Source organism: Ictidomys tridecemlineatus, chromosome 6 (genome assembly GCF_052094955.1).
Source record: "Ictidomys tridecemlineatus isolate mIctTri1 chromosome 6, mIctTri1.hap1, whole genome shotgun sequence".
NCBI lineage: Eukaryota > Metazoa > Chordata > Mammalia > Rodentia > Sciuridae > Ictidomys > Ictidomys tridecemlineatus.
This window is the reverse complement of record NC_135482.1, coordinates 67,125,571-67,147,793: the sequence shown is the minus strand read 5'-3', so window position 1 is coordinate 67,147,793 and position 22,223 is coordinate 67,125,571. Positions and strand designations below refer to the sequence as shown.

Sequence of the window (22,223 nt, the reverse complement as noted above, 5' to 3'; positions counted from 1 at the left end):
TGTATCAGACCAATAAACTGATCCATCTCCGTTGAGCTCATTGAAAAGTAAGTAGAAAAATTGAGACAGTTGAACAAAACAGGACATGTGTGATATGGATTGAAAGGTCCAATTGTTGACTTAAATTCTACTTCCCCAGGGTTCTAGAAAACACTGATTTGTTTGAAGTTGTATGAAAAGTGTTATAGAAAACCCTGGTCCTAGTGTTTGAGAACTTGTCACCAGATGTGGAAGGGGCTAAGAGACAAGAAAGAGGCAGGCAGATATCCAGGACTGCACAATGAAAAGAAACTGTGTGGCCTCCGTGACAGGTACCACACGCACAGTTGACCACATTAATGACTTTGTTTGCCCTGTAGGGTTTGTGTTGTATGCCAGGGTCACCTGGCAGGCAAGACAGTGATTATGATCAAGGTGACTGGTCTTTCAACCTGGACCCAAAGAAGGTTTTTAGACAAGGTAGTTATTGGCACTGCCCTAACACTATTTTATAATCATTATTTTTTAGCAAAGGAAGCAACTTTGTTGGGGGGGGGGTTGTTTGTTTGGGTTCTTTTGTTGTTGTTTTGTGTTGTGTTTTGAGATAAGAATGTGCTAGGTTGCCCAACCTACCTATGAACTCTTAGGCTCAAGTGATCCTCCCTCTTGAGACTCCTTAGTAGCAGGAAGCAAATATCATATATATATATATATCTTTATTTTGTTTCTTTATTTTTTGTGGTGCTGAGGATCAAACCCAGGGCCTCACACATGCTAGGCAAGCGCTACCACTGAGCCACAACCCCAGCCAGGAAGCAGATATCTTTAAATTCATCTTTCAGGAGTAATCTATATAAACCTGAGCATCTACTTGAAAGCAGCCACTCAGATCAATTATTGTATGAATATATTGGTGTTACAAGTATCCAATTATCTATATTCATCCACCATAAGCACCACAGATAAAATATAAACAACACCTAAAAGATACTTATGAGGCATTTAGGTTTTGAGAACCTGATTCCAAGTTAAAAACATAAAGACGAGGAGAACTCATTAAGAACTCTTTGCACTTAATAGAAAGGTTGAAATGTGCTGCAATAGGAAGTTGAGACCATCTCCGCTCCCATTCCTGGTTTGGCAGTCTCTGGGGAATCGTGCCAAAACCTGCCCATCAAGAAATGAGGCAGCATTGCCGAAACACGTGAGCTTCCAGACTGTGCCAGACCGGACGTTGCCCGGGGAACCATTGCTTGTTTTGCTCCAACTAGAAGAAAAAGCCTGTTCCTGAGGCAAAGATGGGTTCAGAATTCTCCACTGCTCCCCCTTTCATAGCCTCTGCACCTGCCTGTCTTCTACCCACTGCCCCACTTTGATTTGATGCTATGCGGTGCCTGATTCCCGAATATTTGCTTAAATTGGACACCTTTACCGTCTAGCTAGAAGTGTAACCCAATAAGTGCAAAGCCACAAAGCTGTTTGATTTTACCCGTGTGGTGTTTGTGTGTGTGTGTGTGTTTTGTGTTGTGCCAATATTTAAAAATCAGGATATAGTTCATAAAATCTATATATCCAGCTTTTTCTTCTGAAATATTAGAATATCTGACAGTATTGAAGACGTATTGTTACAAAACCTAGGTTCAGAAGCTCATCCCACAGAGGCAGGAATGATGAGAGAGAGGGAAAGGCTGATGTATGGGAGGAATCCTCTTGTCTTTTCTGAGAACAGGTGGAGACATTCCAGAAACTCAAAGGCCACCTCTTTTCACTCCTTTCATGGTCTTATACTTCCAATAATGGCTGTTGGTAGGTGTCTTTAGCCCTAGAGGGAGGAAAGAGAGACTAAACAAGTCTAGGACCAATTATCTCTATATTATAGTTTGGGACAAGACATTTCTCAAATGTCCAACATGTCCACATGAAGAGCTGAGTAGACTCCGACCCATCATAGGCATCAAAGGAGACAGAATGTGAAGGCAGAGATTCCTTTTTATCCCATTCCTATCAGACATCAGCAGGTCCAAATGAAGAGTTAGTGTTTTCAGCAAAAGCAGTCTTCAAGTCCAAAAGTTCCTAAGTTAGTATTTAGGCAAACATTATTATCATAAGCCACATGCCAGAGGTATTGACTACAGCAAGGTCAGTGAGAGACTAATAATGCATTGTCCAGGTGTTTGGCCTCCAAAATTAGTGATTTCTAAGTCAACTAAGAACAAGTGAAACTAAAGGGTATAATTAGATTCCCCCACACACACCAGTATCAATACTTCCTCAAGAAGTAATCTGCTAAAAGAGAATGGCTACTGTCCACTTAATTGGCATATGCATTCTCCAGTTTTCCACAATCCTCACCTTCCCCTATTGTCTCCAGCACTGAGGCTAAGTATTTATTTTCACTTACCACCACCATGCTCTCATTTCTGTTTCTTCCTTATAGTAGAGAACCATTTTTCTTTTCCCATGTATATATAAAAAGTGGCCAAAGAAGAGATATAATGAGAGCTTTAAGAATTTCAAGAAAAAAAAATACAATTCTTGGAAGAAGTGAGGACTAATCTTCCATGTTTAATACGCAAAATGAATATAGTTACCAAGAAGAGTTACTGGACATTTACTCACTGACATCTCCTATCTGGCCCCACAATTATTATGTGCCTTTGAAACTCCTGGTCTGGTGTTCTTAGGGTATTTATGCTCTGGATTTTTTCCCAGTCCTAGTTTTCCAAATCTGCCACCGCCTACTGTCCAGAGAAGACAGTCGGGCATATAGAAGAGGTTCTAGGTGGCCCTTAATTGCTCCTCCAAATTTGCCTCCCTGATTTTCTGCAAATGCAAATAACCTGATTTCTACAGATGGATCATAACCATATCATTTCTTTCTAATTTAGCAAAAAAAAAAAAAAAATGCTATTCACACAGTGATTCTTCCCATAAAAGAGTCGGAACAGTCTAACTTAGTTAATCTCCTAACCACTTGATTTTCCTTGTAATTGAAGTTATATGTAGATACTGTAAACATAAATTAATTTATCCAATAATTTTTGTTTGGATTTTATGAAAAGGAGGAAAGGAATGAAGGAAGGGGAAGGGGTAGAAAGGGAAGGTGGGAGGAAAAAGCAAGAAGGACCATGGGCAGCACTCAGTGGATATGAGCATAATATGGTCTACAGCTGGCTTGGGGCTGAAGCCAGAAATAGATAGACGTCAGTGTAAATAGGTAAATTGAGTCAGGTCGGATCTAGGAGGTCAATTTTGAGTCAGTCTGGGAAGTTGAAGACTGTCCCCTGAGGGTGACTGTTTACTCTACCAAGATGTAGGGCCTGCCCAGATAAACCTCCAACTGAGGGAACCATGATTGGTCCCCAAGTTTCTAGACAAAGGGGAGAATGAGAAACTGATGTGACTCCATTTTTGAGAAACCAGCCTCTACCTCAGAGCAAAGCCTGCCCAAGGAAAGGGGAGTGACCCTTGTCCTTGGAAAAACCCCCAGAGCACTCCTAGGCATATACCCACCCTGCTGAGTTGTTTGTCTGCAAATAATAGTAGAGATCTGCGGTGCCAGGTGTCCCTGACTCAGTTAGGCTAGGTGAGGACCTATAGCAACCCCCTAGCAACCACCAATCGGCATGAGACAGGAAAAATACTTGGGATGCCAGATGAACCCCATGTAGTTTATGGTGGTTGATAACCTGTTGGGAAACTATGTAGTTCAGCACGTACTCCCCTTGTGGCTTAAACCAATCAGTTCAAAGGAATCCCCCTCTTGTACTAACCAATTACCCCTACCCAACTTGTTCCTGCCAGTGAATGTGCTAATCAATGTTAAGAGTTGTTGTTTGACTTTCCTGCGGTGTGAAATGATTTGCTGTGAGATGTTGTGACGCATAGAGTATCCCCCCAAAACCTATAAAATCTCACTGAGCAAAGGACCGGGACTCACTCCCTGGGACCGCTGCATTGGAAACGGTTGTGAGTCCAGGCTCGAGCTTGCAATAAAGACTCTTGTGTGATTGCATCGGATTCGGCTCCTGGAGGTCTATTGGGGTCCCACGAATCTGGCACTACAGGGCCTGGTGGTTTTGCTCTGCATCTCCCTCCTTGGCAATTCCTTCAATCTTCTGGGGACAAGCAGGAGTTTCTTCCACTTTCTTCAGCCTCTTTTATATGAATTCATCAATTAAAAAGTCCCAGGTATTAAGGACCAACCTTGGAAAAGAAAACCAAGAAACAGATCTGAGTGTAGTTAGGGTGCTTCTCTAGTTCCACTGTTCCCTAAAACACCAACACCCCCAAAACACATAAATGGTGACTAGATGGCTTAACCAGCGTCTGTCCTCCTAAGTGGTTTGGCCTTGAATGACCAGGAACTTTGACAGTCTATCATTCAAACCAAAGCTGGAACCAACTTTGCTGGCATCAGAAGCAAATGCCTCATTGCACAGGTTGGAAGGGACTTTGAAGGGATTGCTAGCAAATTATTAGATAATTCGAAATTATTATTAGGAGAGTGCACATAGAGTTACCACTGTGGTCTCTACTGGACCTAGGTGGAAACCCCATAGTCAAAGCACCTGAAAACAAAGGGGCTTTGGCTTGAAAGTGATAGATGAAGAGCTAAATTAGCTTAGGTACTTTTTCCCCAAATATGGAAAATAAATTGCTGGTGTCACAGGAAAACAGGGAATGAAACTCTAAAGCTTGGTTCTTATGTTCCGATAAAAGAAATTTTAAAGTCAGACACCAAGAGCCATGCAAGATAATTTTATTACAGAGGGTTAAGCAGAGAGCAAGAGAGAGAGAGAGAGAGAGAGAGAGAAAGAGAGAGAGAGAAGAGAGAGAGGAGGAGGAGGGGAGGGGGGAGGGGGAGGGAAAGAGGGGGGAGGGGTTGTCTCTGAGCAGACAATGACAAAGGAGACAATGCTGTCTCCAAGTTTATTACTGTTTGATGTTTACTGGGACAACTGGAATCACCTTCTATACTCTTTGCCAATCAGGTGTTCAACTCCTCCTTCACTTCAGGAAGTGGAGTTTTTGACTTTACTTGGTCCTCTCTGGAACTGTCTTGGTGGCTACGCTATTTAGGGGTGTTAGTGCAGAAAGATCAGGACAAATGCAGACTTCACAAATCAGCTCAGAGCTTTATTCAGGAATGAAGTTTCACTCAGGGGCAGGGGATGCAGGGACGAAATGACGCCATGGTGGGACCCACTTTCCTGGTAGAAAATGAGCCCCCCCCCAAAAAAAGAAAGGGCCTGGGCTTCCATAGGTTATTCTGAGAGGTGGTCTAGTGAGCAAATCAGTTTTCTTTGGGTGCCCAGGAATTTGGAGTTTGTTCTATCAATCAGTGAAGGGGTCAGTTTTAGTGCTTAGGAATTTGGGGTCTTTTTTACAGGGCAAAATGGGAGGGAGTCTAGGGTCAGTGGTCAGTTTCTGGGATTTATTTTACTGGCCTGATGGAGAGCCTGGGGTCAGTGGTTGGTATCTGGAAAGAAGTTTTTACAGAAGTGAAGCCAGATTTAAAGATAGGTAGGTAGTGTAGTTAGGTAAATCGAGTCTAATATAAGTAAGATAAATAAAATGGAGGCCATTATTGAGAATGGAGTCCAGGAAAGCAAAGCAGCACTTGGGGAAGTTGAAATGTTAATGTCCCCAAGGCCCTGGAGCCCTTCCTAAGGAAATGTTAATGAAGCAGCTCCCAGCAAACTGGGAGGTGCTAATCCAGAAGCCGCCCCAGCCCTTTCTGCCCAGATTACTCCTCCAGCCCACCTTTTGGCCTTCCCACCTGCATTCCATCACTGCAAGATAACAGAAAACCAAGGACAGGAGGGTGGGGAAGCTGAAAGAAGACTTTAGCTATAAAAAAGGGAAGACTCCCCCTTCCATGGATTCCAACTTTTGGGTCCCCTTCTTCCTCTGGGGAGAAGTCTTTTCTACTGTCCTTTAATAAGCTTCTATTTTCCACTCTAAACTTGCCTCGGCGTGCTTCTCTGGTGTTATACTTCAGCATTCGGGGAAGCAAGGACTCATCACAGGTAAACAGCAGTAATAGAAGGATTAATGCTTTGACCTCTTCCCAAAGACTGCCTTTCCAGGTTTGACGGACACTTCTTCCTCAGGGTTTGTTTTATTCACCAGGAAAGAATGTACTGGGAAAGGATCAGTGCTCTCAATGTATGGCTTTCCTTCTTACTCCCCTTTTCCCAGGTCTCACTACTTTGGGGGTTTGTCATTTTCCACATGTAGTAAGGGGTGCTTCATCTACAAGTCAATCCCATGTGAAAGTGGGCGCTGGGGTCAATAGCTGGTCAGAAGTTACCTTAGTGTGCTATTAAAGGAATCTTCCTTCCCAGATAAATAGAGACAACTCTGGCCGTAATTCCTAGCTCCACGTCAACATCAATGGACCCTATCAAGTTTACCCCATTAATTCTTTTCTCTTGACATGTTTTCCCCTTAGCTCCTTTGTTTCTGCTTATTTACTTATTTTATGAATGAACTACTACCCTTTGCTTTCTACCGCCCTTTGCTAGTTACTACCTAACCCTGGGATAATATCACTGGTTGGTTTGAGTAGCCTATTAGATTGCTTGAGAAGTAGGGGGGTGCTAGCAGCTGGGCTTATCTGGAAACACCAAGAAGAGCCAAAGCAAAAATTGCATCTAATTAGCTTCTTATGAAAGGAAGGCCCGGCTGCCCCCCCTCCCCCCCAGAGCAGCTTGAGGCCACTGGGACATGCCCTCCAGCCACCCAGCCTACTGACGGAAGTGCTGTCTCTCTTGATAGGTCCAGGATGACTCAGCCGACCAGCACGTGACCAAGCAGAGCTCCCAACAAACTTTTTCTCCTCTTAGCAAGGGTGCCAGTGTGCCATGCCCACAGACCTCCCTTCCTTCCTCTTCCCATCTCCTCTGGACCCAAGGATGAATGGAGCGGACAAGGAAACCTTCTTTGCACAAACAGGTAAGGATTCATTCAGCGCCCAAAGCAATTGCATCCACCCCGTGACATACACTGAGGACTTACTCAGACAAAACATCTGGGGGCTTTTTTCCATTTGGGTTTTTCCATTTAAAGAAATCGTAAGCTCTTTCTCTGGTTTTCTCTCACAAACTAAGCATATGACAGGCCAGGGTTGCAGATTTTTTTTAGCCTACTTCCTCCTAAAATATCAGTCTGCTGTGGTTAATCAAGCTCTCTGAATGAGAATTTCTCCTTCAGACATTGTGGGCTAACACGGTTCTCTGAACCCCCACCATTTGCTGGGTTTTCTTTCCCCTCTGAGGAGTGTAAGCAGTCACCAGAAAGCTTTAAAGAAAGGAAGTATAAGAAAAGTTTTCCATGTTCCTGACCCTTTGAGTCTACAAGTTGTAGGACTCCTGAACCTGCTGTCTCTAGACTAAAGCAGCCACACACTGTTGACCTAGTGTCAGCCCCTGTTCCCCTCCCAGTAATAAGTCAAAGCAGCCTGCTTGAGGTGGCTACAGTTAATTTGCACATACATCACTACTGCAGGTGTGGCATCTGTGCAGTGAGGCATCTCATGCTGGTGGTGAGTGGAGAGCAGGGCAGGCAGACCCCAGGTTGATTCACACCTTGTTCCTTACCATTGGACTGACTGACCTCAAGCAAACCGAGTTCTTTTTCCCGTGGAGACAGTAATGCCTACCCTGAGGGTGCTCTGAGGTAACTAATGGATATATTATGCTTGGATATAAAGGAAGCTCTCAATAAATGGCAGCAATATTTATTATTGTTGATTTTGTAAAAAGAGTTACTACCCCTAAAGCACTTGGAACAGTCTACTGAGTAATGTTGGTCATGACTGTTATTATCTAAGGGGCTGGGGACGCCTTGTCAACAGGATCTTCAGGCTTCTCCTAGGAATGGTTCTGGATCTGGCTCATGTGCCTAAGGCAGAAAGGCTGGTCTCTTCAGAAACATTTCAGTGTGGTTGAGGAGGTGAAATTGGGCCTATGGAAGGAAGTGAAATTGTAAGGTCTGCATCTTAGAAAGAGCAAAGACCACAGATTAGAGAACGGACCGGAGGAAGAAAACTACTGGCCAAAGAATTAGGAAGCCACGGCAGGAGTCCAGATTTGAACTGGACTCTTGATAGAGGCTGTGGAGGGGAGAGAAGTGGACTGTGGATCAGAGTGGTTTCAGAGGTATGGTCTACTCTTTTATGGTGGACAAAGGGGAGGAAGGAGCCACAGAGGATCTTGAGATTTCTGTCTGGTCCAATCAAGTGGATATTGATCTCACTTATTGAGAGAAGGTACAGACTTGAGAAATAAAATAATTCACTTAGCATTTATTTTAAATGGTTTCTTTGCATAGATACAAGAGTTTATTCAATCAGCAGCAAAGAGACATTCTTGCTAGGCTCAGTGGTATTCACCTGTAACCCCAGAAACTTGGGAGACTGAGGCAAGATGATCACAAGTTTGAGGCCCACTTCAGCAACTTAGTGAGAGACCCTGTCTCAAAATGAAAAGGCTGGGATGTAGCTCAGTGGTGAAGCACCCCTGGATTCAATCTCCAGTACCAGCAGGAAAAGAGAGAGAGAGAGAGAGAGAGAGAGGTTTCTTTGCTCTTGGTAATTCTTGTATATTTTAGAACATTGGATATCAAGTATCATGCCTTGCTGAGAGAGGCATCAGGTGAATATATTTTATCTAATGAACAAAGAAAGGAAGAAGAGCAGATACCAAAAATATTAAGCTATTTCTACCTTACTGGATGAAACAACTTCACATTCAAGAATTTAGCTGTTAATAACATTTTTTTAAAATATATTTTTTAAAAATTTTAGGTGGATGCAATATCTTTATTTTTATGTGGTGCTGAGGATCAAACCCAGTTCCTCAAGCCATAACCCCAGTTCCAGCTAATAACATTTTTAAATTTGAGAACATTTGCTTTATAAATATATATCTTTCTATAATCCCAGCAGCTAAAGAGGCTGAGGACGGAGGATCACAAGTTCAAAGCCAGCCTCAGCAATTTAGCTAGGTCCTAAGAAATCTAGATGTCTCAAATAGAAAATTTTAAAAAGGGCTGGGAATGTGGCTCAGTGGTTAAACACCCCAAGTTAAATCCCTGGATTAAAAAAAAAAAAAAACTTAATAAATAAATGTGTTATGACCAAGTTTTAGATAATTTTAAAAATTAGGAAAATTACTGCATCTGTAACGCTACCACTTAAGTAAATGAATGGTTGCATTTAGTTTTAACAAAGATAAAAGCACCACTGTTATAGTTAATTGATAATGCCACTTAAAAGCACCAAGTTTTTTGAACATCCAGATTTCTTAAATTGACAATGTTGTTGATAGAGCTGTAAAGTATGACAAGTTAAAAATAAAGATTAAAGGCATTTTTAAGAGAAATTTTTGGAGTGCAGATTATGAGTATAAACCATAAAGAAGATTCTCTGCCAGCTTCTGCTGATCAGGTCCTTCTGATATTTTTCAGATCTAAGGGTAAAACTTCTTTGTGTGCATGGTTTATGGCAGCATGGATTGAGGAAAGGAAAATGTGTTGTAGCTAAAAAATAGCTGTCATCTGACTAGAAATAAAACAGAGGATCTGAGAGCTCCCAGACTGGGATTTGACAAAGCTGTGCTCTGAAAGATGTAGTAATCAGGTGAATGTAAGGGAAGTGGACAATGGAATAGGAAGTTACCAGGGGCTAGGGAGTGGGGAGCGGGGAGCAGGGAGTGGGGCGCGGGGCTGTTCACTGGTACAGAGTTTCAGATTTGCAAGATGAAGAAAGGTCTGGAGATCTGTTTGACAAGTATGAATAGACCAAATACTGACCTGCACATTTTAAACAAGTGGTTAAGTCATTAAAAGAGAGAGAAAAAGGAAGGAGAGAGAACTGGAATCAGGAAACTATTAAGCTAGTGATTTAGTCTTCTAACGCAATATAATATTATGTAGAGATGAGGAATAATGCGACATAATGTAAGGCCCAGTTCTCCTTTCTCATTAAATTATTTAGGCTTGGTAAAAAAGGTTTATGATCTCTTTTTTTTTTTTTTTTTTTTTTTGTACCATGGATTGAACCCAGGGACACTTAACGACTGAGCCACATCCCAAGCCCTTTTTTAAAAATTTTATTCTGAAACGGGGTCTTACTAAGTTGCTTAGGGCCTTTCTAAATCGCTGAAGCTGGCTTTGAATTTGGGACCCTCCTGCCTCAACCTTCTGAGCCAAAGGTTTATAATCTTTAAAAAAATAAATAAATAAAATCATGAACTGTGGCTGTGGAACTATGGGACCAGGGTCCAGGAAGCCGGGTCCCTGGTCCAAGTTCAGCCTGACTGTGTGGTTCCAACAGTTGCTCAGTCTCCCTGAGCCTCACCTGGCCTCAGGATGGTTTCTGTAGTCTTCTCTCCTGCAGAGACTGTTCCTGCAGGGAGAAGGTCACACAAGTCCACGGAGCTGGGCCTCTCAAATAGGGTGCCTGTCGGTATTTATGTTTTATTTTGTACTTTGTCCTTTAAAGTATTGTTTTATACTACAAAAGCATGGATGTCCGTATACTATTTCAGAAAATCCCAGTCCCAAGGGCACGCATACCAGCTGCCGAAGGCAGCAGGAGATGTGAGACCAAAAACAGAGGCAGATGGATCTATAGTGCACAAAGGGAATTTATCAGAGCCTTAAGGACAGAGAGTGTCTTGGGCAGTAATAACACTAGTGAATCCCCACACCCCAAGGCAGGAGGAAGGGGTTTTTGCACTAAGCGTGATAAGGGTGGGCTATAGTCAACTGATAAACCTGCCTTCTCTCAAAACAGTCAGTTAAGAAGCAGACTGGAGCCGGGTGCAGTGGTATATACCTATAATCTTAGAGGCCCTAAGCAACTCAGTGAGACCCTGCCTCTAAAATACAAAAAAAAAAAGGCTGCGGGTGTGGCTCAGTGGTTAAGCACTCCTGGGTTTAATCTCCAGTTCAAAAAAAAAAAGAAAGAAAGAAACAGTCTTGGATGTCAGTGGTCAGGACACCACGCTCGGCTGACTATCCTAACAACTTTCTTTGTCTATAGAGCTTGGAATGTATGCCAGGGTCACCTGATAGTCAAAAAGGTGGCTATGACCAAAATGACTTAGTTTTGTTGAACTAGACTCCTCCATCTACTAATGCCCAGAATGAACTGAGCATTTACTAAGTGCCCAGCATTCTACTTAGCACTTTGCATGTTCATCTTTGAAATCAGAAAGGACACAGAGGGGTTGAATATCATTCCCATAGTCATACGGCTCTCGGGTTAAGGACTTTGGGACTCTGAACTCGACTTTTTAGCCTGCAAAGTCATGCTCTGAACTACTAAGCTACTAAGCTACAGAATGCAGGATTTGCATAAAACATAATACATCTAAGAAAACTTGTAGAAAGGTTAAAGAAATCCTGACAGAAGAGGATCTTTTATAAATTTACTTTTCAGGGCTGGGGTTCTGGCTCAGTGGTATAATACTTGCCTACCATGCATGAAGCCCTAGGTTAAATCCCCAGCTCCACAAAAAATAATGGTAATAATAAAAATAATAAATAAAAATAAATTCACTTCTCATCTCATCCATCCTGCATAGTGAAACCTCTGATTTGGTTTGGGATGAAACCTCTGATTTGGCTTCTCAATCCATAACCTCCCAAATCCCTACAACCTTAGCCTTGCAATAGAAACAAATTATTTATTCTTACGTCCTTGAAAGTGCCAAATGCAAATGCTTTGAAGAGAAATTATCAAAAGCATGCAAGCTGTTAAACTCATACAAGAAAAAAAATTGTTTTGTGATTTGCCAAATTTTGTCACGTTTTTAAGGTAACTAGGCATGGATCTAAATACAAACACACACCAACTGGCTGTAATAAATGCACCTATAAGTAAATATTTAATGAGCTGATTTGTGGCCTGTGTATAGCATTCCATTCCAAGAAGATAAGAAAAATAATCATGTTCCTTAAAATAGAAAATGTGGATAAAATGATCGTGGCTTTCATAAAGTTCAATTAATCTGTGACTGAAATTATTAAAAGGTTGTTGATATTAAGGGAATATTATTTTTGCCCTTATACCCAGAATATTTTTCACTGCCTAATTAAAATTTTTCATTTTTATGGTTTTGGTTTCAAATAAATCATCATTTTAAGTAAATTATAATTTTGGAACATCATATGAATGTACATTAATACAGACCAAAAGGCAAAACTCTTAAGCTTGACTATAATTTTTTGCCTACTCTGTGCCTATACCCATGTAGCTGGGTCAGAGGAGAGAAAACCAAGGGACGCAGCTACAACCCTGGCGTGACCTCTTCACGTTGCTCAGAGTTACAGCCTCTCTCATGCTTCCCCAGATTAAGTATTTCATGTCTCCTGTTTCTCCGGCTTCTAATATCACCTTCACCACCATCACTGTCAGCTGATGACCTGATGTGTTCCTGTCCAAGGACAATCAATCCTTCCAGGTACTAGATCACACCTTTTTTTTTTGTTTGTTTTTTAATTTTTAGTTGTAGATGAACACAATACCTTTATTTATTTTTACGTGGTGCTGAGGATCAAATCCAGGGCCTTTCATGTGCTAGCCAAGTGCTCTTCCACTAAGCTAACCCCCAGCCCATAGACCACACCCTTTTTTAATCAACATTGCTCCATCAGTCCTGCCCTATTCCCCATCCCCCACATCATCTGCTTTTCCCTGTTTACTGGATCATTCCTGTAAGCACACAAGCCAGCTATCATCATTCCCATCTTAAAAGCAGATAAAACTTTCATAACTCCACTTTGCTCTCCAGCAGACAATCCGATCCATTTTCTACTTCTCTATTTGTAGCAAAACTCCTTGAGCCAGGTACTGTCTCCAATTCTATTTCCTACTCTCTCTTGAAGCATTCCAATTAGCCTTTGTCCCCACCCTCCATCAAGGCCACCAATATTCAACATGCTGTTATTACCAGTGGTTTTAACATTCCGCCTGACTTATCAACTGTCTCTTCTGAGTCTTTCCAGGAAACACTTTCTCTTCTTCACTTCCAAAGCCCCACAGTCTTAACGGTTTTCCTGATTCACTACCATGTCTTCTCAGAATCAGTCACAGCTTCACCCTCATCTCCCAGCCTTCCTATATCTGGACTGTCCTGGGGTTCAATTATTGAGACTCCATTCTTCTCTAGTTTCACCAAATCAAGTTGAAATTCCTGGTAGGACCTCTCTAAACTCCAGACTTGTAGATTCAAATGCCCATTCAACCTCCCTAACAAGCTCCAAATGAAACACTTGACTTTCACTCTCCATACCTGTTTCTCCCTGTTTTTTTCCTCCTCAGGAAATGGCAACATCACACTTGCTATTGCTCAGGCCAAGAAAACCAAGGACCCCTCCTCGTCACCTCTTCTTACACTGCACCTCTCCCCACTGGCAAATTCTATCACCTCTATTTTAACACTACATCCAGAATCAGACCACTTTTCTTCCCTTGACCACCAAAGCCACTCTGATCTAAGCCACAACTCCCTCAATATTCAGGAACCTCCTCCTTTTTTTTTTTTTTTTTTGAAAGAGAGAGAGAGAGAGAGAGAAAGAGAGAATTTTAATATTTTTATTTTCTTTTTTTAGTTCTCGGCAGACACAACATCTTTGTTTGTATGTGGTGCTGAGGATCGAACCCGGGCCACACGCATGCCAGGCGATTGCGCTACCGCTTGAGCCACATCCCCAGCCTAGGAACCTCCTTCTTGCTCCTCTCAGCCACAATCTTTGCCCCCTACAATTTTCTTAATGGAGCAACACCCATGACCATGTTAAAATTGGTGAGGAGTGGGCTGGGGATGTGGCTCAAGTGGTAGCACGCTCGCCTGGCATGTGTGCAGCCCAGGTTCGATCCTCAGCACCACATACAAAGATGTTGTGTCCGCCAATAACTAAAAAGTAAATATTAAAAATTCTCTCTCTCGGGGCTGGGGATGTGGCTCAAGCGGTAGTGCGCTCGCCTGGCATGCGTGCGGCCCGGGTTCGATCCTCAGCACCACATACCAACAAAGATGTGTCCACCGAGAACTAAAAAATAAATATTAAAAATTCTATCTCTCTCTTTAAAAAAAAAAAAAAATTGGTGAGGAGTGTCATTTTTCTGTTCAAACCCTTCACAGTGGCTCCCCCAAATAAAAGCCCGTGTCTTTTAGATGGCCTGTGATCTGTCCCCCTTTCTTCCTTGATTCTTTTTCCTTCCCACCTAGTCAGACTTGCCTCCTGACTGCTGCTTCTCACAGAATGTATCTTCCCCAGAGTTCACCATAGTTTGCTCCAACACCTTCCTCAGGATTTTACACATTTGTTGTCTTCTCCAGAAGGCTTTTTCAAACCACTTTTATTCAAAATGCCAACTTATGCCCCAAGCAGTAGCGGTTGACTGTACTCATAGCAACTCCAGAATCTGAGGCAGGGATATCACAAGTTTGAGGCTGGCCTCAGCAACTTAGTGAGACTCTGTCTCAAAAAAAAACTTTAAAAAATGGCTGGGGGTCTAGCTCAGTGGCAGAGTGCCCTGGGATTCAATCCTAAGTACTACCAAAATTTTTTATTTAAATAAAAATAAAATGCCGATCATAGTTCCTGCAATCTTCTCACCCAGCACTTATTATCCTCTGGTCTTTCACCTATTTATTATTTTATGTATTATTTAATTGTCTGCCTTCCCCAACTCAATTATGTAAGGTCAAGGCCTTTTTTTTTTTTTTAATGTTTTTGTTTTTTCTGCTGTGCGTGGTGGCACATGCCTATAATCCCAAGAACTCTGGAAGCTGAAGCAGGAGGATTGCAAATTTGAGGCCAGCCTTTGTGCCGTGGTCCTGCACCTACAAGATCCAGGGAGTCCTGGAGGAAGAGTGGTTTGGTAAAAGAAGCAAGACAGAGTGCTTGCCTTGCATGCACAAAGCCCTGGGTTTAATCCCCAGCACCACCAAAAACAAAATTAATGGGTTGGAGTTGTGGCTCAGTGGGAGAGCACTTGCCTGGCATGTATGAGGCCCTGGGCTTGATCCTCAGCACTGCATATAAATAAATAAAATAAAAGATACATTTACCAAAAAAAAAAAAAAAATATATATATATATATATATATATATATATATATATATATATATATTAGAGAGAGAGAGAGAGAGAGAGAGAGAGAGAGAGAGAGAGAAGAAGCAAGACAAAACACTGTGGTTGCAACTTCAAACAGTCTTTAGAAAGATCTGCTGCTTCCTGGGGAGCCTTTTATTCTTTTTTGTTCTTATTTTTTTGAGGGGGGCGGGGTTTCAGGGATTTAACTCAGGGGCACTCAACCACTGAGCCACATCCCCAGCGCAATTTTGTGTTTTTTATTAGAGACAGGGTATCACTGAGTTGTTTACAGCCTTGCAGTTGCTGAGGCTGGCTTTGAACTCACAATCCTCCTGTCTCAGCCCCTGGGGCCCCTGGGATTACAGGCATGCGCCACAGCTCGAGGCTGGTGTATTCTGAAATACACTTTTTCAGATAGTTAACAGGTGGCCTTATGGCCTGATTTTCCTGATTTACACAACCTTTTAGCATGCATTCTACTTTTACATGGAACATGGATCACGCTTCTATTTTTGCTTTTCCTTTTGATCTTTTACTAAGCTATGATTAACCTTTTAAACTGCTAAAGAGTTTCTTTGTTCCTTGGTCAAGGTACACCAATTTTTGAACCTTTGTAACCCCTAACTAAAGGGCAGATTCTGCACGTCAGTCCATTTTCCATTTACATTAACTATATGTCTTCCATTTTCGTCAGGTATTCCCATAAATGGCAAGGGAGGGTCTGTGGGTAAGGGGAATGTATTCTGATTAGCTTCCCTGCCACTAGGAGGGTACCATAGTCTTCCTTGAACTAAACAAGCTATAAAAAGCGGGCCTTGCACTGTTGGCACAACAATCCTTTTCCTGTGATTAGGCTTACGCACAGGTTGCACTTTTGGATCAGGAGACCTAGTAGAAAATGTCAACTGTGGAGCAAAGAGTTCTTGTAATCTACGATTTTCCCAGAAATCCTGGTCTGGGACTATGTATTTGTGTTTACTTATATTCCAGATAATGTTAGTCTTAAAACAAATCTCAGGACATTTTTTTTTTTTGTCATATTCTTAGTCTCCTTCTGGGAACTTTCCTGAACATTCTAACAACATATGTTTTTAGTTTGGATTGAGATGCTTCCTGTTAACCACATTAATATTCCCAGGATCAGAGAAGCCATAGCACCCCATGGTTTGGGTTTCCAGATGTGTCGGCCCTGCTGCAATATCTCCCACGCCATGACCCTGTCAGACAGGAAGGGCAGGAACACCTTCACCACCTTAGCAACTTGGACCCTGTCTCAAAAAAAAAAAAAAAAAAAAAATGGCTGAGGATGTAACTCAGTGGTAAAATACCCCTGAGTACAATTCCCAGTACACAAAAGTCTTATTCACTACTTTATCCTTACTACCTAGAATAATGCCTATCAGAATTATTTTTATTTATTATATTTTATTTTTTGACTGAAATAAAGAGAGAATGACTAAATGGGCCATGGTTAATGATACAGAGCTCCTTTTATATACAGTCCTGTGGACACCGAATTCTGGGTTTGTTTTCTCAATCTTTGCATCTATCTAGGTTGTGTTATTATTATCACCATTTTGTAAATGAGAAAATAGTCATAGGGGAATTGAGTGACTGCCAAGGTCATGCAGCCATATGACTAAAAGGGTTTTTAAACCCAAGTCTGTTGGCTGCAAAGCCAGAGACTCTCACAGCTCACTTGCTTCACAGCATCACACCTTTGGCTTCAACCCATTCCATGAGCAGACATGCTATCACCACGGCTCACCATAGGCCCAGGTTGGTCATGATGCTGCCTCCCAGAACAGATTTGTCTGCCTCCTGAGGCAGGCTGCTGTGAGGAATGGGTTTCCTATATCATTTCAAATATCTGCATGTTTGAAACAATCTGTTTTGCCAAAGCATTTCTACAGTTTAACATCCATTCTAAGTGAAGCCTATACCCAAACAACTGCCTTTAATAAAAAGCAATATTAGATCTTCAAGAAGAAAGGAAGAGAGATATAGAACATCTATATAGAAGCTTTTAGGCACAACACACAAGAAGAAAGTGGCAGGCAGTATTGCTTCTAGAAGAGAAACAAGGATTTGGAAAACGAAAGTGTGCATGACTACTTCTCACTCATGCTTCTTATGCCCTTTGAAGTTTTGTGCCATGTGCATGCATTACCTTCTAAAAATGAGCAACATAATTTAAGAATGACAATGATGACAGTGCACCCTGTCTGGCCTCCCACTGAGGAGGCAGCAAAGATCACACACTGTGCAGTTATAAGAGTTGGCTCCAGCCTGCCTGCTCTGTCAAGATCACACGTCACTCAAGTTCTGTTCTCTCCGTGCCTGTTTCATCATCTGCAGAGTGAAGATAACAACGAGAGCTGACTTTATGAAAGAAGGTCTGTATGAGACGCACATTTGAGGGACAAGACATTTATAAGTTGTCATCTTTGAGGAAAAAGTCAAATGTGGTGAAGAAAAACAGACAACTCCCCAAACTTTTGGAGAATGAAATGGAGCCAGAATCCCAATAGAAGCTGGAACAGTTATCGTAGCTGTTAACATTGTGTTAGTCCTTTTTCTGTTGCTGTACAAAGTAACCTAAGAAAATCAACTTAAAGGAGGAAAGATTTACTTTTGGTTCATGGTTTCAGAAGTTTTAGGCCATGGTCATTTGGCTTCGTTGCTTCTGGACATGTGGTGGGGAAGAACACCATAGTAGGGAGCATATAGTAGAGCAAAACTGCTCACCTCATGGCAGCTGGGTAGCAAAAAGGGAGAGAGAAAAGAAGAAAAGACAGAGAACAAGATAGACGCTTCCAGGGCACTTCTCCAAGGACCTACTTTCTCCAACTAGGCTCCACCTCCCAAACTTCCACCAATTCCCAACAGCAAAATAAAGTATGACTCCATCAATGAATTAATCCATTAATGAAATCAGGGCTTTCATGAATGAAGGCTCCAAAGACTCCCACCTCTCAACTGCTTCCTTGGGGATCAAGCCTTCAACACATGAGCTGTTGAGGTACATTTCAAATCCAAATCGTATTACAATGTTCTTTTATTTGTTTATTTTATTTTGTCCTGGGGATTGAACAACAGGGCTGCTTCACCACTGAGCTACATTCCCAGCCCTTTTCATTTTTTATTTTGATACCGGTTCTCACTAAATTCGTCCATTCTGTCCTTGAACTTGTGATCCTCCTGCCTCAGCCTTGCAGTCGCTGGGATTTGATATGTGCCAAAGTAGCCAGTTATCATGATTAACTCTTTTTTTTTTTTTAAGAGAGGAGAGAGAGAGAGAGAGAGAGAGAGAGAGAGAGAGAGAGAGAGAGAGAGAGAGAGAGAATTTTAAATATTTGTTTTTTAGTTTTTGGCGGACACAACATCTTTGTATGTGGTGCTGAGGATGGAACCCGGGCTGCGCGCATGCCAGGCGAGCGCACTACTGCTTGAGCCACATCCCCAGCCCCATGATTAACTCTTAGAAGCAAGAAAATCTTTTGGATGACCTTAAACAACTTCATTTTAAATTTAAACAGCATAAGCCTGATTATCCTTTGCATTAGTCCAGTTCTTCTGTTCTCTGTGATGATAAGAGGAATTTTACTCATGCGCCCGTAGCTTGTTATTTTATTCTCACAGTGCACAGGCTAGCTGAAATCTAAAACACTTGAAAGATTTGCCACTCACAGAATTGCTAGGATAAAATAATGGCAGATTTTTCGAGTTATGAAATGCGAATTTTAAAATATCAGGGGTTCTAGATTGCAGCCCTTCAAGGAGACACAGTAATGATTGCATTCAAATTCATGGGAAAGAATGTTAAAGTAATTTGACCCATGGCTCTAGATAGGAAGATGAAAACAATGAGTAATGAAAACTGCACCATTTTATAGGTCATCTTATCTAAGTAGCATAGTATTTAAAAAACAAAATCAAAAACAGCATGGAAGGCATGTAATTCAGGACTGTTTTGGAATCTGTTAGTCTTGTTTTTTAATTATTTTATACCATTTAATATTATGGAGGTTTGCAGGTAAAGCTCAATGATAGAGCAACTGCTTAGCATGTGCAAGGCCTGGGTTCAATTCCGGGGGTGGGGGGGGAGAATTAATGTAATGGAAAAATTCTCTATCCTAAAAATGTTTAAAACACTATAGAAGTCTTACTATTTTGAGAAGAGTTTTCTTAAAGCTTCGTTTCCTTTTTTCTTTTTTTTTCTGATTAATTTCCTCCTTTTCTTTCATCTTGGTTTTTGTACAAGAGGTGATAATGTTTCTCCCCCTAAATACTACCATTCCAAACAAAAAACAAAAGCCCTGTGCTTATCTGCACAATCAAAGAACCATTTCCTTGTAAGCACTTGGTCCTGCTTGAGTTACCTGCTGGTTTTCAATGGAAGCAAGGGAGAAGCTTGCTATGTTTAGCTGGGGACTTAGCTCCGTCCTTTAATTTTGTTTTCCCCTAGCTATTCCCTTAATTTTGTTTTCCCCTAGCTATTCCCGGGGCTATTCTTCCAACAAGAGGGCAGAATCAAGTAAAAGAATTTGAAAATGTTTTGTAAACCATAGGCGCCACACTAAGGTTCAGGATCTCTGTTCCTAAGCACAAGTTAGAACACAAATACCATCTCCCTAGCAGTCCTTTCTCACTTCCTCCCTCTGGCTTCTAACAACCCTTTTGGCCTTGGAGGCACAATGCAAGCGAGAATAATAAGAGCTGAGGAACTGACTTAGAATAAGAGAGTTGAGATGAGTTACATTCCAATTACTGAGAAAAGTGAAGTGAAAACAAGTTCACAGCCAATTTTCAGGAAGATTCTGGGGTTTGGGGGAATTTTTTTCAGTATTTATTTACCACTTCAGGTTTTTATATACACCAAAGCCTTGAAGTCATAATTCATCCACTTTCGAAAGCAAGAAACTAAATGCTGACCCGTGTCATTTGCCCCACATGCCACCGGAAATGGCATCACTCCCCAGACGCTGGTTTGCAAATGTAGCACCACCCAGAGGTGAACTTATTTACCCTGTATGCCAGACTCTAGGCCACTCTGATCTACAGCCTGGAAAGCTCTCCATCTAGGGAAGAGATCTAGAATCAACTGAGTGATAACATTTTTAAAACCACCAATTGCTTCAATGAGTAAGTACTTTGAGGTTTTTCCCATTTTCTTTTAACATTCATTTTGCATTTCTAACTTCTTACAGTAAGTGCCCAAGAAAGGAGGATCCCAGTTCTTGGGCACTTAGGAAGGTATCACTGTCTCAGCCAGCCTCTCCTAACAGCACGGAAGAGTCAGTTGTATTAATGATTGATAAACTACTACATTTCTAAAAATGGGGTGCGCCAGGAAACAGCCAGTTTAGTTGTGAACTGGAGAAAGGATGTGAAGTGCCTATTTTTCTGTGCAATCTTGTATGTTGTGGTTGACCACAAAGTCTTGGCCTCAGGTTTGATTCACAGCCTTGTGTTTTGTAAAATGGATGACCATGACCATAGGCAGATAACTCCCATCTTTTAACCTTGATTTTTGATGTGTAAAATGGAAAAAGATAATGTAACAATTTCTTAGCAGTCTTAAGAGGAATAAATAAACAAGCAGATAAAGGACTTAAATCCTGTTGGAGGTAGACTAAACAATGATTCTAAACCACTACTGTTGCTAAATAGTTAAGTACTTAATGTAACTGGAAAGCTCTCTTTGACGCTAAGCCCACCCCCTCATATGCTGAGGTAGCTCAGAACAGCAGTGACACTGGACATGTGTGGAGCTCACAGAGCATTCTATTTGATTTCCACAATTTACTCCAAAGTGGGCAATGCAGAACTGTTGCTTGGTTTTGGGGACTGGGGGACATGGGAGGAGCAGATAGTTCTGCTGGGCATGACCACAGAAAGAAACACTCCAAACTTGGAGCTAAAGAGAGAAGAGCCATGGCTTTCCTCACCCCCTGAACCTTGTCCTTCCTCCTGTTCTGAGGCATGAAGCTTGAAACCAGGCTAGTCGCCAGTCCCAGGAACAGATAGATGAGCAGTGGGAACACAGGTCTCCAGGTCCCTCTATGAGACAGTGTAGGTAGAGACAAAGCAGGCAGAGACCTGCTCTTAAGAGACCTTTTTTTTTTTTTCTCCCTTGGTGGTGACAGGGATTCCATTCCTTTTGCTTGTTAGGCAAGAGTTCCACCACTGAGCTATGCCCCCAACCCCTGAACCTCATTTTTAATTCAGAATGTTTTCCCACAGAAACACTATCGCACATAGAACTCAAATACTGCCGTGTTGAGGACTACAACAATAATAAATCATGCTCATTTTTAAAGCACCTTTGTGTAATTTCCCTGAAAGAACACGGGGGCTAGTTCTTCCATCACTAGACAGGCGGAAACCCAGGCTTGCTGACTCAGCCCTGTGTTCCCGGCACAGATTGAATGGGCTTTTGTGGCCAGTCCTGGAGACACAATTTTCAGAATCCAGCTTGATGACTGGTTGAAAGCAAGCAGTCATTATTAGCTACCCAATGTTTTCTTCAACCATGGGAACTTTTTATCCAGTCATGGGTGAGAATCTCAAGTTGTAACATGAGTCTAGAATTTCTTGAAACAAAAATAGAGCTTCAGTGCAGAACTGGGTTTTCCATTGACCCTGACGAGTTCTAGAAGCCAATAATCTGATGAAAATTTAACTAAGTTAACTTCATGCCGCTTTGTTTCCTCATAGAAAAATTTTAAGCTGTGCACAAAGTGTTATTTTGAATAACAAAGGTAAAAGGTATACATACAGATTTTTTTTTCTAAATAATTACTTTTCCCTCCTAATTTCAAAAGTATTTATAGTTGAGGTTTAACAAGCTCAGGGCCTGGTGCTATATTTTCTCCTAAAGAAAATAAAACCTTAAGCTTTGAGGGAGGCTGAGGCAAGAGGATCTCAAATTCAAGCCAGCCTCAGCAACTTAGCGAGATCCTGTTGCAAAATTAAAAATTAAAAGAGCTGGAGGTGTGGCTTAATAGTTGAGTACCTCTGGGCTCTGCAGTGCCACCAAAAAAACAAAAACCAACCAAAAAAAAAAATTTACTGTCAATAACAGACTAGTTCTGCCAAGATTGTAGGGCAATCTTGGGCAATTT

At 41.7% G+C, this 22,223-nt stretch overlaps 1 protein-coding gene across 4 annotated transcripts in view; it reads left to right on the top strand.

Moving 5' to 3' along the window:
• Pced1b (PC-esterase domain containing 1B) overlaps positions 1-22,223 on the top strand; it is a 132,783-nt gene that overhangs the window by 99,692 nt on the left and 10,868 nt on the right. For 3 of the 4 annotated variants that reach the window (XM_078014831.1, XM_078014832.1, XM_078014830.1), the window contains one exon: positions 6,763-6,939. The gene's annotated coding sequence lies outside the window, so the exon portion shown is untranslated. Of the gene's footprint in view, positions 1-6,762; positions 6,940-20,117; positions 20,242-22,223 lie in introns of those variants that run through there. The other variant, XM_078014835.1, reaches the window with a different exon arrangement.